This window comes from Hemitrygon akajei, chromosome 23, assembly GCF_048418815.1.
Source record: "Hemitrygon akajei chromosome 23, sHemAka1.3, whole genome shotgun sequence".
Classification (NCBI taxonomy): Eukaryota; Metazoa; Chordata; class Chondrichthyes; order Myliobatiformes; family Dasyatidae; genus Hemitrygon; species Hemitrygon akajei.
The window spans coordinates 26,677,671-26,696,186 of NC_133146.1; the positions used below are offsets into that span (position 1 = coordinate 26,677,671).

An 18,516-nucleotide genomic window follows, 5' to 3' on the forward strand; every position below is an offset into this window, starting at 1 on the left:
GGACTCTGATTTAACGTCTCCGCTAAACAACAACATTTTGAAAACTCAAGCACTCCTTACCTTGATATATCAGTGTCAGTCTTCGTGCTGGAGCATGCACACAAAACACTGGAGGAAGGTAACAGCTATGCAGGGGGATAAAGCATCTATGGAAGCTCTCCCCTATCACCTGCTGGGTTGTACCCCTTCCCCTCACTCCTCCCCTCCCCAAATTCCGGCTTCTTCTCCCTTCCTTTCCCGCCTTAGTCCGAAACGTCGATTGTTTATTCTCCTCCGTTGATGCTGCCCGACCTGCCAAGTTCCTGCAGCATTTTGTACGTTGCTTTGGATTTCCAGCGCCTGCAGAATCTCTTGTAGGTGAATGTGAATAAGGAGAGGTCTTTGTGCCAAGGGTCCCAAAATCAAGAGTTAAAATTAGTTGCAAAATGTTTCTACGTCCATGGACACTGTACCTTCACACCCAGTCTTCTTCCAAGGTGATTCTTTGGAACCGGGGATAGGCAGCCTCCACTACAGCTTCGCCGGTTGTGTGGTGGTTGGTGACCGTTGAAAGGACGGACTCTTTCATCACTGTGTTGGGTGGTTTGCGAGGGTGGGCACTCCTTTCACTGGCTGGGCAGGGTCTCCGCGTGCGCGTCGTCAATGGATTCCAAAGGCTGCTTCCCCTCTTTGAGCAAGCATGGACGAGAGATTAGCAGGAGCTCCCGGGGATGTCGCAGCGCATGAAGCAGCCTGCTCACGTGCAAGTGAGAACAGCATCTTGAAAACTTGGAAGCGATTCAACCCGGAAGGTAAACTTGTTAAAAATGTGATGAGCAAATCTAGCCGCATGGGGAGATGGAGGAAACCAAGTCTGCTAAGAAATAATCTGAAAACCAAAGCAAATGAGATCACTTCAGAAGTGAAGCTAGAAAGCACAGCTTCCAAACACAAGGCAGAGGAAGTCTGGCACTCCCTCTCCAAAAGCCTGTGGATGGCAGGGGACAACTGGAACTTCCAAGACTGATTGAAATAGATACTTGTTTGGTAAAGACATGTGGACCAGCTGTGAATGCAGATGATGTCCACGCCAGCAGCTATGGTTCAATTAGTTGAGGAGATTTTGTGCCTCAAAGGAGGTAGCAAATTTCTACAGCTGTGTTACGGAGAGCATTCTAACAGGTTGCATCACTGTCTGGTGCGGAGGGACCACTGCACTGGATCGGCAAAAGCTGCAGAAGGCTCTAAACTTAGTCAGCTCCATCTCCTTCCCACCATCGAGGACATCTTCAAAAAGGTGTCATCCATCATTAAGGACCCCATCATCCAGGATATGCCCTCCTCTCAATTCCACCAGAGAGGAGGGACTGAAGAGACACACGCAACATCTTAGGAACAGCACCTTTCTCTCCACCATCAGATTTCTGAACAGACAACAAAACCATTAAAATTACCTCACTATTGTTGCACGAACATGACAAGTGATAACAAACCCAATTCCGATGCTGGTAAAAGAAATTAATTCAGCCTTGGTGGAACAGGCCTGATGGCCAACTGGCTACGTCCATTCTTCTGGTGGCAACATTAAGATGCTGCTAATCATGGCTTACAGAGAACTATCCAGTGACAAAAAATGGACCATGAGCATCATTAAATTCCAGCAAAATTTAATGGTTTTACACGATAAGATGCAGGACAATATGGCGTAGAAGCATAATTAGACCATTTGGCCCACTGTATCTGCTCCACCACTCCATCAGGGCTGAGTTATCATCTCTCTCAACCCCATTCTCCTGTCTTCTCCTGCATACTCACTTACTAATCAAGAACCCATCAACCTCTACTTTAAATATACCCAATGACCCGGCCTCTACAGCCGTCTGTGGCAACGAATTCCACAGATTCACCACCCTCTAGCTAAAGAAATTACTCCTCTCCGTTTTAAGGAGACGTCCGTCTATTCTGAGGCAGTGCCCTCCTGTCCTAGACTCGCCTTCTACAGGAAACATCCTTTCAACGTCCTCAAATAGATACCTACCCCATTCTTCTGAACTCCAGCGAATACAGGCCCACAGCCTCACATGTTAACCCTTTCATTCCCAGGATCATTCTTGTGAACCTCTGCTGGAGCCTCTCCAACTCCAACACAGCCTTTCTTGGACAAATCTGCTCGCCATACTCCAAATGCAGTCTGACCAATGCCTTATAAAGCCTCAGCTTTACACCCTTGCTTTTGTATTCTAGAATCTCAAAACGAATGCTAACGTTGCGTTTATTTTAGATTTCCTTCACCATTCCCTGCACTCGCAGTAACCACACCCCCCCCCCACCACCGCACAGCCAATGTGCCCTCACCACCCTGTCTGAATTATTAAAAGTTGGTTATAAAACATGTGGACAGCTGAAGGTCTATTAAAATAGCAAAAGGACAGAACATCAAACAATGGTCTATTATTTCAGCTTGAATGTCACTGTAACACAATGAACCAACAAACCTGACAACCCCGAGACTAAACGTGATTATGGAGCATTGTCCAATTTGTTACAGGCATACAAATTCAGCTGGGCTGAGCAGAGCACAAGCTAATCTTAGGGGGTGGAACTTTATACTGCAAATGAACCTGGACAAATATTTGTGTGTGCAGTTATCAGGAAGTGCTCCCTTAATTTGCGTTTGTGTTTTTTTTTAAGCTCTATGAACAATTTAATGCTCCACACCAGCAAAAGGTAAACATGCCCTCGCTGGTGTCCACAAAGACTATAATGAGTAGTTGACAGATGTCCTATTTCAACTGCTTCAAGCCGCCATCTATTTTTAAGTCAAAGTTTCAACTGCTTTGTGCAAAATACCTGGGTCGGATTCTGCAAAGAATTGTCTGGTACGTACAAACATGTTGAATTCCAGGAATACGGAAATGTTACAAAGATTTTCTGGACTGACACTCTCCTCTAATCTTTTATTGTGTCATCTCTGGGCTGCTGAAAAGGAAACTGTTTTCCAGCTTTAAAGTACTGCAAGAGGCAATTTAGATATCTGGTATACACTCCCACCTTGTAAACACAATAAAGCAATTACACCTTGTGCCAAAAACTCATTACTAAAAGTTTCATTTGGAGCCACTAATTTCTTTTTAAGTAGCCGTGCTATTATTCACAAACAGAATTGATTTTATTCCCCAGAGGAAAAGGACAAACATTGTTTTAAATGGGTTATGTGTGCTTTTTGTGTTTCTATAAATAGCACAGTAATCTCTTTATAATGCATTTCAGCATTGTAGCACAAAGAAATGATCTTTTATTTTTTTTCTGAGAACTGAATAGCTTTGTATCAGAGCCTAAATCAATGTTTGTGCACAGTTATAGATGAATGCCAAATAACCAAAGAAAATCTACAACATATGGTGCATGTAACATAAAACATAAAAAAGTGATTCTCCCGATTAAAACTTTGCTAAATAATAACAGAACAACACATTCCTCCTGTGTATACAAAATAAGACACCAAGTACTGTACACCGAGTACACACACAACCTTGCATCTTATCTTTTTAAAAAAAAATAATTCACTAAGTTCTAAAGTTAAGAGAACGCAGCTTCCTTCTATAGTTCCTCCCCCTCCCCAAACACTCCGGATTAAAGCAAACTTAAATAGAGTCAGAAACTCTATTTCTGCAGGATGAATTTGGTGATTGGATTGTGAAGATAACTTCACTTGACCATGAATTGACTTCCATTGGAATTTCGGAAAGTGCTGGAAAAGTTCACATTTTGCTTCTTTGAACTTGTGCCTGAACATGTGACAGTCCCATGATCTGAATACGGTGCCAGTAGAAAGGATTGAGTAGATGCTGGCTTGACCTGTCTAAATAGCTTACCCCTTCATTAAAATACCTGGCGTGTGTTTGTAGTCCGAGGCCCAATCAGTCAGTTGCACTTATTCACAGCTGTGTATGATTAATAACATTTCAAAATAAACAGATATGAAGATTTCAAGATAACGATTAGTTTTTTTTACCACGCGGTACACTGAAACGTCCAACTTAATGGGCCAGTCGCACCAAATCAAATCAGCGAGGATTGTGCTAAGCAGCAAACGATGCCACGTTTTTGGCACCAACGTAGCAGGCCCACAACCCGCACGTCTTTGGAATGTGGGAGGAAACCAGAACACCTGGAGGAGACCCACATGGTCACGGGGGGAGAACAGCCAAACTCTTTACAGACCGCGGAAGGAATCGAAGCCCAATCTTACAGCTGCCGCTGTAAACGTGTTATACTATCTGCTACACTACTCTGAGTGATCGACTGGGGCACCTACAGAGTGAAGGAACCAGATAACTCATGCAAAGCTTTATTTTGGAAACACTGATCTGTTTTGCATCGATGAGATAAGTGGGTGGTTCTGATTACCAATCCTGGTGATTAGTCTGGAACTGACCCTGTCACTTGACAGCTACAAACTACCTCTTGTATCATCAGGGTTTCATCAGTACAGACTTCAGTCCCGGTGAAGTTTGAGCCTCACAGATTGCTGGAGGCAGCTTGCTGGATAGAGGCAGTAGACACACCACCTCACAACTCGTGACTGGGGTTCAATCCTCGCCCACAGCACTGCACGTGTGGAGTTCGCACACGTGCTCCTTCTGGGTTCTTTCGCGCCCCCCCACATCATTAAAAAAAATTGCTGCTTGGTTGGTTAATTGCCCCTGGTCAGGAGGTAATGGGCAGAATCTGGTGGGAGACTAGGTTACAAGGCAACAGGAGAAGCAAGCAATCTGCTAGAGGAGCTCAGAAATTGAGCAGAACCAGAGCTGCGATAGGAAGTTTCAGCCGACTTTGGGTCGAAACCCTGCGTTAGTCTCTCGTGTCTACAGCAGCAGAACAGGATTGTTTCACTGGCATAGACTGAACGATCCGGAGCGGCCTCCTTCCGTGTCATTCGGAAACAAGGGAAAATGCAAGAGAACTTGCTTCAGTGTGGTGGAAAGAAAAACCCATAGGTCTTCCTGTGCTTTCAAACAAAGTTCAACACTTGAAGATAAAGAAATGAACGTGCCTTAATTTGTCACGTGTACATTGAAACACAGAGCGAAACGCGCCATTCGCGTCCAATCAAATCAGAGTGTGGCCGCGCTTCCGGTGCCAGCAACGCATGCTCGTTAACTCACTGAGTCTAACCTGGAACGTGGGAGGGAGCCTCCGCACTCCTTACAGACAGCAGTGGGAACTGAACCCTGATCTTACACCCGGTGCTGTAACGGCGTCACGCTAACCGTTATGCCACCGTGCCGCACTTGGTTAGCCGGAGGTACGCTCTGCTTATGCCAGACTGCACACAGACAGGGCAATACACATGTAAAGGTACGGAGATTCTTCAAGCATCCCATTCCATCTTCTATATTTATTAGGGAGAAATACTTCCAGTCACTTACACAGCAGCCTCAGTGTTCGGAGCCCAAGTACTTAAAGAATGCTGTGGTCACCGTTTAAAAGCCAGAGTACGCACTGCAAGCCCTTACACTGCAAACATTGCAAAGTGATACACAACCAGATAAAGGACCAGAAATTGAATTGCTGAAGAGCCTTTACGCAACACACCACAATCACCATTCCAGCAGCACGACGACCAGTGACATTGGTACTGGTTTATCATTGTCACTTTGTGTGGTGAACTAGATATACCTGTCTGACTGCTCCTGTGGCTCCTCCCAAGACCCTGCTGACTACCCCTGTGGCTCCTCCCACAGACCCCTGTATAAAGGCGACTGTGGCCTGCTGCTCTCCCTCATTTCCCCAGGATGTAGTGTTCTTCAGTCAATAAAAGCCGATATCTCACTTCCTAAGTCTCGGCGTGAGTTATTGATGGTGCATCACTTTGTACAGTGGCAGAGATACAGTGACAAGATTTTCTTGCACACTGCTTATACGGATCAAATCATCAGACAGCGCATCAAGGCAGAACAAGGTAAAACAGTAACAACACAGAATGAAATGAAAGCGCAGTGCGGGTAAACGATTAAAGGGAATAACATAACAAGGGAAGTCTAACGGCGGGATCAAATTCATTTTTGAGCCTGACCATGATGGGGTCATAGCAGGCCAGACGCTCCCAATAATCTGTAGCACACTTTGCCTCACGCACTGCGGAGTGATACAGTGCTACTGCAGTTAGTTCCCTTCTCTCGCAGTTCCAGCGACCCCAGCCTCTGGTGCATTCTGCTTGGAGTACCCTCACTGTGACCCTGGGGGCTCTCCTCTTCCTTCCCACATCCCAAACTGCCTGGCTGGGTAGGTCGACTGGGGGGGGGGACGACTTTTTTTTTTTTACACGAAGGGTGGTATCTGTGTGGAATGAGATTCTCAAGGAAGTGGCTGTAGCAAGTACGGTAAGAACTTTTAAAACGCAGTTGGACATGTATGTGGATTGGAAAGATTTAAGTTGCCTAGTTTGGATGTGACATTTTGGTCAGTAAAGGATCTGTGGGGCCAAATGGCCTGTGTCCATTCTGTATAACTGAGTAAACACAACATGCTGTCAGAAGTCGGTCTGGAAGAATAATACGTTCACTAAACATGGGAGAAGCGAAGATAATCGAAAAAAAAAGAGCACAAACACTTTTGGCGTTTGCTAACAGCTTTACAAATGGAAGGGTTGCAGCCTCCAAAAACACTTCAGCTAACTGGGAATGTAGCCGAAAACTGGAAAAAAAAATTCAAACTGCTTTGAAATTTATTTATCGGTGATCGGAGCAGAAAATAAAATGGAAAAAAAAGAAAGCTGCGATCCTACTCCATGTAATAGGGGACGACACAGTTGAGATATATAACCATTTTACTTTTGAGAATGGAGATAATTTGAATCTAAAAGCGGTAACTGACAAGTTTGAAGCATTTTGTATACTGAAGCGCAATGCGACGTATGAACGGTATAAATTCTGTACGTGCAAACAGAAAGCTGGTCAAATGATTGATCAAGTTGTTACTCAGTTGAGAAACCTCAGTAAAACAAGCGAGTTTGCAGGACTGACGGACTCTCTCATTAAAGACAGAATTGTTTGCGGCATTCTGGATAATGCTCTGAGAGAAAGACTCTTAAGAGAACCAGACGTAAATTTGGAAAAAGCATTGATTCTCTGCAAAGCTTTGGAAACTGTAAAGTCACAGGCTAAAGAGCTTTTTATTGAGAGCTACATAGACGCTGTGGAAAAGCACGAACATGTTAGAAAAAATAATAAAGTGGCAATAAAACTGACAGAGAGCAAGACGTCATCTGAAAGATAAAAACTTTGTGATCGCTGTGGGCAGGAGCACCAACCAAGAAAGTGTCCAGCGTATGGAAAAATGTGCACTCACTGCGGTAAGAGTAATCATTTTTCACGCTCTTGCATAAGTAGAAAGGAAATAAAAGACGTAAATGCAGTGTTTGAAAATGAACGTGATGAGTTTTATATCGATGTGCTTTGTGAAAACAAAGAAAGTAAGAATGACTGGACTATTCCATTGCAAGTGAACCAAAATAATATTCAGTTTAAACTGGATACTGGAGCACAAGTAAATTTTCTTGCAGAATCTGAGTTTAATGCATTAAAGCCAAGACCAAAGTTACATCAGACAATTATAAAAGTGACTGGGTATTCAGGTGCAGACAATCCAGTTAAAGGAACATGTGTGGCAAAAGTGTCACACAAAAATATTGAGCACGCGCTTTCATTTGTGGTAGTGCCAGAAAGTGTACAGTCAATACTGGGTTTATCTGCCTGTGAGAGACTGAATTTGGTGAAAAGAGTCTTAGTCCTGGACAGTGACACAGTCAGAATACAGTGACTTGATGAAAGAGAGAGAACAGAATTTGATTCTAACGCGGCAAAAGTACAAGAAGTCATAAAGAAAAATCCCTGATCCATCCCTTTGTTACCAGCATCTGACAAAGCATTGCCACCAAAACCAAACTTGCCGGTACAGTACAGTACAGAACAGATCTGCAGCCAAAGAGTGACAAGGATCAGGATCCAATTGAAGAAGTGAAAGCACAAGTGAAGGACTCGAGGAGTTTTATTGAAATGATGAAGTCTCAGCATAACAAAGAGATTACACAGTTAATGAATGAATTACAATTTCTTCACAAAGATTTCAAGAAAGAGCCAACTTCAGAGTTTCCATTAACTGATGCAGACCAGACAAAACATGAAAATAACAACGAGACACAAGAACTGTATGAACCACTTAGAAGGTCTACTCGTGTTCATAAACCCCCAGAGAGACTGATAGAGACATGTTAAATCATGCATTTGTTTTGATTAATGTTGCTAATTGTTTTCTTTTTAAGGAAAAGGAAGATGTGGTGATGTCACGTGTCACGTGTAAGAACGTGATTGGACAGAGTTCGGAGCATGTGCAGAATCTGAGAAAGATCTAGAAACAGAGAAGCATGGCGCTGTAAGACACACGTGTAGTTGTTGCTGTTGTAAATAAAAGTTCTAGTTCTACTCTAAAGAACACAACAAGCGGGAGAATGTGGAGGGTGTAAGTAGCCACGTGACAGAGAAGCAGTATCAGATTGGGAGCTGGAGAGGTGGAGATGGGGGGATATGGGATTAGCAGGGTGGGCACTGTGGATAGCACGACTGGATGGGCTGAATGTCCTGTATCGCTCTATGAAGAAATAAGTGGGGGTGAATAGGACTGAGAACAGGAATAAGCTCAAAGGACTAAACTGCTTTGTGCTGCAAGGCGATTTGAAGTCCAGAACTGGAGCTGAGTTACAAAGGATTTTGGGGTAGACAGGGAGAGGGTCTCATGTTTGGCAGTTCAGCCGAGGCTTGCTGGATGAAGGGGGTAGATCATGGCGATTAGGGTTTATAGTGACGTTGGGAGGAAGAGGGGTGCGACTGCACCACTGTGAGATGAATGATTTACAAATTGGGGCCTTTGTAGTGATGGGGGGGTGGGGGAGGGAGGGAAGGAAACAAGATTGTCCGGATATCAGCTCAGAGTGCAACTGCCTTTGAGGAATGGGTGTGAGTAGTTGTCAGGGGTTGGATTTGGGCTGGAAAACAGCTAAATAAAGAAACGTTGAGCTGAACTGGGTTTCACAGGAATAGAACTGCTTCAGAGAGCAGCCTACACGGTTACTTAGAAGCAACATGTAATGGGCAAGCCAATTGCCATCTCAATCATGCATGGGGATCCCTATCAGCTTGGATGCAACTGATGTGGAAACCCCCATCACTGGCAGAGAAGTCTCTCCTCGGTAGGGACACACACAAAATGCTGGAGGAACTCCTCAGCTCAGGCAGCATCCACGGAGGGCAATGAACAGCTGGTGAGACACTTCACCAGGGAAGGGGGTATAAACCACAACAAGGTCGGCGGGGGGGGAAGAGGTGAAGTACAAGCTGGCAAGTGATAGGTGGAAGAGGTAGAGGGCTGACAAAGAAAGAATCGAATAGGAGAGGACAGTGGACCGTGGAATAAAGGCAAGGAACTGGAGAACCAGAGGGAGGTGGTGGGCAGGTCAAGAGCGTGGGTGAGGAGAAGGGGGGGGGGGGGCGAGGTCATTGAGATGGCAGCCAGAATGGGGAATAGAAGACGTGAAGTGAGAGATGTTCATGCCATCAGGTTGGAGGCTACCCAGATGCAGTATGAGGTGCTGCCCATCCGAGCCGAGTTTGGCTACATCGCGGCAGTACAGGAGGGCCACAGACTGCCATGTCGGTACAGGAATGGGAAATCGAATAGAAATGCGTGGCTTCTGGAAGATCCTGAAAGAGCGAAGGCGATCAGCAGAGCTATTTAAATCTGCATCTGGTCTTACCGACGTAGAGGAGGCCGCACCAGATACAACAGATGAACGCGACAGACTTGTAGGTGAGGCATCGCCTCACCTGGAAGGACTGTTTAGGGCCCTAACTGATAGTGAGGGAGCACGAGGCATTGCTTAGTCATTGCCAGATTGGTAACTGGAAAAGAGTCACAATTACATTCTGCTCGGAAAATATGCCAACCTATGGCAGGCTGCATCAGACAAATTATTTTGTGAATATATTCCTCAACACCGTAAAATCTTGTACATGCAACTAAGAGGGAAAAGGCAGATTTAGATCTAACACATACACTGAGACATACAGTGAAATGCGTCATTTGCATCAACAGCCACCAGACCTGGGGGCAGCCTGCAAGTGTCCCCACACATTCGGGCACCAACATAACATACCCGTCATGCTCAGAACACAACAAAACAGAACATACCAAGCGACAAAGCAACAACAGCAAAACGAGCCCCGATCCCCTCTCCTACCCACCCACTCACACACTCTGACCCCAGCACAGGCCAAACTCAGCCTCACCAATTCGACGTCCCAAGCGGACTTGCAGGTCCGTGCAGACTTGGGGCTCTGGCTGTCAGGGCTTGACTTCTGGACTTCCAGCCGACCTATGAGCTTCGGTCCTCACTAAACGATGGCAAATTTGGCCTGTGAACGAGATCCCGGACTCCAGGCCCCGATTTCTGCACTTGCCCATGACAGGAGTGCGAGTGGCCTCGCTGGTCTGCCCGCCCAGCATCTGACCACATCCACATCACTGGCCTTGGAACGTGGAGCAGGGGCTTCAACCCCAGCCAGCCCTCTAATTCCCCCAACATCCTTGTCCCTGAACCCTATCCTGACCCCTAACCCCTCCTTCTATCCCCAAAGCATCCCTACGAACGTTAAAAGAAACAAATAAGTCTGACCTGCAACCTCAACAGAGACCACAGCTCGGTGTCATCTTGATGCACTTGGTTCAACGTTTCATCCAAAATACTTCAGTCACCTGTGCTAAGTGTGTAAGAAATACACACTGCTGGTCACACTCCACTTGTTCAATCATTAGAAATCAGTGCAGAAGGCGGTGTGGGATCGTTTGCGTTGAGTGTGATGTTCTTCTAAGGCAGGGGTGTCAAACTCATTTTAGGTCACGGGCCGGATTGAGCAAAATGCAGCTTCATGCGGGCCGGATCAGTCGGACGCGTGCGAACGCAGCTTTCGTTGCCTCCGTTTTTTCAGCCTGCTCTCATGTCTCAGTCTCTGCTATAACTACAAAGTGTTTCACTTTACAAATTCCGTTTCTTATGAAGAAGACTGCCGAGCAAGACTGCCGAATAAACACTAAAAACCCTGAAAACCTGGTACCTGAATAAACTCAGCATTAGCCATATCATACGCCACAGGCGCTTCGATTACTGGGGCCAGCTTTAATAGTAATTAGATATTATCTCGCGGGCCAAAGATAATTCCACCGCGGGCAGGATTTGGCCTGCGGGCCTTGAGTTTGACATATATGTTCTAAGGGGTTGTCTATTAGTGGATCTTTGAGTGGCTGTAGAGGCTGGGCCACGATCCACATATTCTAGGATATCAGGGTGGATTGCCTTAATAGAGAACGCCTGTGTGTGACTGTTTAATGTGGGGAGGCTGATGCTGCCAGGGTGTTTGAGGGATCAGTGTTATAATATGGTGGCACAGAACTCAAGATGACCAGGGACCCATCCTCAGCCCTCAGTGCCATCTTCCTGCAGCTCCACCACTGAGGTCTGGAGGACTGCAGCCTCCATATCGCGCCTTTAGCACGCCACAAATTGCCTACCCTAACACCGCCAGCAGTGCTGGAATAGCAGCCCGTGATTCTGAGCTTAACTCTCTGAAATTAAACCTGAAGCCACCAGCTTTACTCGTGCACGGTTGACCAAGCCAAAGGCTGACATCTAATGCTTACCTCATAAGCAATACTGGCACTGGAAATGCTTTGGACTTTCATTCTGAAAAGTTAAGGATTAAACCCAGTCCCCTGTGAATGTTCGGACCTCACTTGCCAAAACCATTAAATGCTCTTCCACTTGAAATAAAAGTGGACCAAATGGGGCAGGGTTAGACCCTGGGACAGTCTAGATGTCCATGGAAAGACCGCTGCAAATAATGAATCTGCCCTATAGGATGCATGCATATGCCATCTGGAAGCATGTCAAAAGTTCCGCACCTCAACCCCCACCCCCCCCCAACCCAGCAGCGCTTCGAGCCCACTTTAAACACAACCCAAGATTTATTCAGGCTCAAGGAAACATTTTAGAAATATTATGTTCCGAGCTCTGAATTAAACTACCCAGATTCGCCTATAATTGTTTCCTGGCCCATTTTTAAGCTGTATAAATAAGCATTAGATTTTAATCATCTCAAGGACAAACTGAGCTGTGGTGCAATGAGATACAAGCAATAAATAAAACGGTATTTTGCAGCATATGATACATGCTTCACTACGTAATTCAATTTAATAAGGAGTTTTACATGATTTTTATATTAAAATTGTGATGAATAAAATTTTAATTATTAGACACAATGTGCCTATTCCCTTTGCTGTGAATAACAAGATAGAATCACTTACACTCTGATGCTGATAATCTGCCTCCTATGCTCATTTATTAAATCAACCACTTGTAAACCATCAATTCATTGTTCAGCTTGCTAAAGTCCACAATTTCTGCAATCTATTCCCAGGGCGTGCAAAAACCAGCAGGTTCTGCTTGGAAAATTCCTATAGATAGCGCCTTACTTACTAAATTATGGCATCCATTAGTACCAGCAAGGGAGGGGGGAAAAAACACGCAAGCTTTGCCAAGACAGTGAAAGCAAGCCTGAGCAAAATCATTCTTCCTAAAAATCATAATTTGTTTTCACTCACAGAAAAAAAAATCCTTAAGCAGAGTGCTCCACTTTCAGAACAAGTAATGACACGCAGACTGCAATGAGTTAGTGTATGCGTCTGAGTGAGAATATCACAATACTACAGCACCATTGTCATTAATATTCCCCAAAGCAAAAATGTATTATATGTTCAGAGCAGAGAGTAGCCAAAGGCAAGGTTTTTTCCCCTTATAAAGTAACCCAATTACTTCTAGCCAAATGGAATTTTTATTAGTTTTGCAATGTCAGAAAGGAATGTAATTAATAGTTTGATTTAAATCCATTTTCTTTCCCCCCCCCCCCCCCCCCACACTCCACATTAGAAATCACGGGATTTCTAAAATTATCCAAGGAAATGTATAACACACACTGGGCACAAAGAGCTTACAGAGTCTTGCTTGAATACCACTGTAAATAAATTTACTGTGATATGTCAAAGCTGTGCATAAATGTAATTAAAATATAGAACATCACACTTTAAATGCTCAGTTGGTGTTAAGTTTGTTTGAAACACTGGGGAAAATTCCCTCTGTCCTCATTGGTACAAATAAATTATCACACACTAATTCATTGAATTCAAATCAAAAACGGTCTCACTTAAATGCAATAGTGTGAATTAATGAAATTACTAAGTGCATTAACTCAATATTATTTCAGTTGTCATCCTGCTTTATGAATTAACATGTAACTTTACACCAATAAAACATATATATTTAATCATTTTAAACTGGAAGCATTTAAATTGATGCCTAAAAATTTTGGAGAATCCTCTCTTCACCACTCCCTCACGTCCTAAAGTCCTACATCTCTGATTCCGAATATTAGGACAGTGGTGCTCGTTTTTATAATATGAGACATTGTTGGTTAGTTACATGTTATAAATGGCATAAAACTGAGTTCAATAGCTCAACGATAATGACCAATGTTCATACTGACCCACAAAAACAAACCAACACGGAAATCAGGAACACATTAACCCAAATTAAAAATACAAACTGTCGCAGTACTTAGGTCAGGCAGCATCCCTGGAAAGGCGAGGAGGATTAACGATGAAAGTTCATTGCCCTGATGCAGGAGTTGGAGCTCTGAAAAACCATCCACCCAATATAACAACTGCTTCTTACTCTGCCTGCCTTTTACACTGACCTACATCAGTACAAAGGGTTTCTGAGTCTCCATGTGTTATTCTTATATTTAATTTTTTTAATAAATGATTGTATGTATTGCCTCGATGCAAAACTTCTGCAAATTACCACATTTTGGAAAATTAATTGTGAAGGTCACAGCAAATGATTTTTTAATATTTGATATAAGCACGGAATAGGCCCTATTGGCCTTTCAAGTCATGCCATCCAGCGATCCCGATTTACTCCTAGCCTAATCACAGAACAGTTTGCAATGACCAATTAACCTACCAACCGGTGCGTCTTTGGTATGTGGGAGGAAGCCAGAGCACCCGGAGGAAACCCACGTGGTCGCGGGGAGAATGTACAAACTCCCCGTTGGAATTGAACCCGGATTGCTGGCACAGTAAACCGTTGTGCCGATCACTATGCTACCTTGTTGCCTTTGGCAGACACACTGACCATTGCAATTTGGTTGCTTGTGGGGGGGGGGGGGGGGGGGTAAGATTCACCCAGCCCAAGGCTTTAACGAAAAATTAAATTTTGACAAAGTGTTTGTTAACATTAGCTTATTTAGCTCACAAAGTTGGCACAAGTGAGTAAAACTGGCTCACATCTTGCAACACACTTCGCTTCCTGGAACACAATGGGAGTGGATTAGGATAAATTTACAGTTCTGACATGAAAGGAGATGTAAATTTATGGACACCATTCTTCGTAAATACAGTATGGCAAAGCAGAATTCAGAGTCAAAATTTGGCCATACACAATAAGCCGTTAGTGTAACATCTGCAAGGGTTAATTCTGAATCTTCAAAATTGTATTATTCCCTATTTAAACCTTAATTTTGCGATGGAGCAATTTCAATGCACACAGTGCCAGCATATTTATCCTGAACTATGAATTATACAAGCACTAATTACCATGCTAAATAAATCAAAAGCACTGGGGAGTAAATCTGATGCAGTGCAAGATAAACAGTGCATGGAAAATATTAAAATGTTTTTTTATTGCAGTGCATGCATAATTCGAAGGTATGATCAATTGAAAGCACAGACCATTTTAATTGCTAATAGTAGGAGCTGGTTTTACAGCATGCCAGAATCAAGGGCACTTTGTGAGTGCTTCCAACTTGTGCTTTTGCTTTGAAGTGCTGGGTATATCTAGGGGTATAAAACCTTGGAGAACACGGGAATATTAAACGCCAAGTTGATGAGACGGAGAGAGCGCTAAGAGGGTGCAAAGGACGTGTATTAATTTGGGATAGCTCCCCAAAGCATGAATGAAACCGATCCAAAACAGACTGCACTGGTCAAGCAAACTGAAACTGCCACCTTCTCAAAGGCAGGTAGTTAACAACTGCCCCCAACTCTCAGCGCATCACTGCAAAAATTGCTATGTGCATTTAACAAAATGAAACATCCTCATACTTCACTGAAGGGATGGATAGATACTAGGACAGGGAACCCACATCTCAGTAACTAGGATTATTTAGGGAACATCTTAATAAAGGAGCTGGAGGTGGAGAGGGTATGAACTTCACAGACGCAGTCCTCAACAAGGGGAACGTTGACTGCACATGAAGCAGTAGCGGGAAGAACAGAGGACTGCTGTAGAAGTTTAAAGAAACGAGGGAGAACAAGGTCATTTGGGGGGGGGGGGGTCTAATACAGCTTCAGAATACAAGGACGTCCCTTTAGAACAGGGATGAGGAGGAATTTCATTAACCGGGGGGTAGGGAGTCTGTGGAATTCATTGCCGCAGATGGCTGTGGAGGCCCAGTCATTGGATACATTTAAAGCAGAAGTTGATAGATTCTTAATTTTTTTTTTATTTATTGAGATGCAGTGTGGAATAGGCTCTTTTGGCCCTTCAAGCCATGCCACCCAGCAACCCCCGACAGAATCCTAGTCTAATCACAGGACAATTTACCAATTAACCTTCCAACCAGTATGTCTGTGGGAGGAAACCGGAGCACCTGGAGGAAACCCACGTGGTCACAGAGAGAACATACAAACTCCTTACAGACCGCAGCAGGAATTGAACCTGCGTCGCCGGTAGAGCGCTGTGCTGACCGCTATGCTAACGTGGCATCAAAGGTTACAGAGAGAAGGCAGGAGAATGGGGTTGAGAGGGAAAACTGTGATCAAATGGCGGAGCAGACCCACTGGTCTGAATAGCCTAACTCTGCTCCTACATAGCTCTTATGATCTAAAACATGGAGAGAACTTGCCATCAAAGCATTGCTGGACCTGACTCAATATATCTTAGCAGGGCACTTTGAGAAGAATCTCACCCATGTTAAAGAATAGCATCACTGTGAAATGAAACACCTAACCTTTTTTGAAAAAAACAACCAAGATCAGCTCTGCAAAATCTTTCTCAGAATTAGGCTAGGCCTTTCTGCCCTTCTGTTCAGTTACATTATAGCAGAGGTGCAGACAAAGCTCTTGGGAACTATTTTATGCGGAGCTGCCTCCAAGCCCCATGAATGTTCCTTGCAGATTCATCAGAAAATCATTTAATTGCATTTTTTTTGCTGCCATGCACAACCTAGCAACCCTGAAGTGTGTGGAGAGATAGTATTTCGTTTCAGTCAAGTTCTGAGATACATTTCACAAAGCTTTGAGTCAAAAAACCATACATCACAGCTGATGCAAGGTGGGCAAGGCTTAAAAAGTGGCCCAGGGAGAAGGATGTTGATACACTTCCGTGATGAAATTCATTTTAAGAATGGAGTACAGTGGATTCCAGTTAATTGGACCATTAGTTAATCTGGGTAGACATTTATTTAGGTCAATTCTTAAAGAACAAAAACTAAAATCAAGAATAGAGCTAGGATTCCCTTTGTTTATTGGAACACTGTGGCACTTAATTGAGGCAGGAGACTGTTGCTGAACAGTTTGTAACTAGTGCAAATCAGGTGCACTTACAAAGCCATTAGACACCACACCATACTTGGCATCAGTTGCGTGTGCTCAAAATGCACTAATTCTTCTCGCTAACAGTTGGTGAGAAATAAATAGTAAGACAACTCAAAATGCTTTTGCTCACTGCAGTTTCAAACATTCGGGCTTGGAGATGCCAGAAACGGCCAGGAGTGAAAATGAAGTGATCTTACTATTTCAATGTGTTTGAAATTATGAAGAATTTGAAGGCATCTTGAATGTTTTAATAAAAATGAAGATTTGGAAGATTGTATGAAGGCAGCCCATTATCTGAACTAGGTGTCTGCACTGATTTTGCTCATTTACAGTCAATCACAAGAACATGGCAGATGAATTCCTCAATCGATAACTATTAGGAACTAATAAAGTTTTATAGTACTGTAGAGGTACTGGTAGTGTTATAATTTGTTCTGTATTTCATTTAAATACACACAATGTTACTTAGTTAAATGGTAGTTTATCTTATTTTTAAATATACATTTTAACTATTACATGAAATTTTGGCTAATTGGAGTAGCTGCTTAATTGGGCCAAAATGTACTGGTCTTAATGTGTCCCAATTAACCGGAATCCACTATAATATTAATGCACGCATGTGCACCTATACTTATTTGCACAGAAAACTAAATAATTTCCAGTTCAGTTCATAGCCTGTGCTGAGATAGTTGAATTTGGGTGGATTGGTTGTACTTTGGTTGCTGCGTTGTGGAGAAGAAAATTACACTGGTACAGCAGATTGGAGGCTGCTGCCTCACACACAACTGGCCACAACCTGCAAATGTCCTCACCACAAGCCATCCGATATTGTTTACAGACCCGAAGACAGAAGCAAATTAGGCCATTCAGTCCATCAAGTCTGTTCAGACATTCAATCATGGCTGATTTATTTTCCCTCTCATCCCTATTTTCGTCTGTAACCTTTGACACTCTTACTAATCACAAACCTATCAACATCTGCTTGAAATACACACAGTGGCCACGTTATTAGGTACGAACTTCATGCACCTAACAAAACGGCCACAGAGTGTGTATGCCTATGCTCTTCTGCTTCAAGGTTCAGTGTGTTGTGCATTCAGAGAGGCTTCTCTGCACACCACTGTTGAATCACATGGTTGTTACTGTCAGCTTGAAACAGTCTGACTATTCTCCTCTAACCTCTCTCATTAACAAAGCATCTTCTGCCACAGAACTGCCCACTGGATGGTGGATGATTCCTCCTCATCTCTGTTCTGAAGGGACACACTTCTATTCTGAGGCTGTGCCCTCTGGTCCTAAACTCTCCCACCATTAGAAACATCCTATGTCCACTCTATCCAGCCTTTCAATATTCCATAGGTTTCAATGAGATATCCCCTCATTCTTCTAAACTCCGGTGCGTACAGGCCCAGAGCCATCAAACACTTGTATGTTAACCATTTCATTCCCAGATCATCCTCGTGAACGTCCTCTGGTCAAGATTCATGCAAAGGGAGCAGTAAGCATGTATATCACATCCCTGAAAAGCAGCCCCCACTGTGAGAACTGGGGAAAGGGACTGAAATAGGAACACAAACAAAAGCTCGGTAGTATCATTCATAATACCATTTATCGCTGCCCATTACAGCCTCTAGGTGGGCGGGGACTCAAGCTCATCCTGTTCTGTTGGCAAAGAGCCCCAAACAAGTATTAGCCAGAGAATATACAAATAGGAATTGCTAGGTAATCTCAAGACCATGTGTGGGGTCTTTAAATAAACCTGATGAAATAGTT

The 18,516-nt window shown here is 43.8% G+C and overlaps 1 protein-coding gene across 4 annotated transcripts in view; it reads right to left on the minus strand.

Moving 5' to 3' along the window:
- The window catches only part of arid5b (AT-rich interaction domain 5B), a 142,969-nt gene that overhangs the window by 79,146 nt on the left and 45,307 nt on the right, over positions 1 to 18,516 (minus strand). The gene's annotated exons all lie outside the window — the stretch shown is intronic.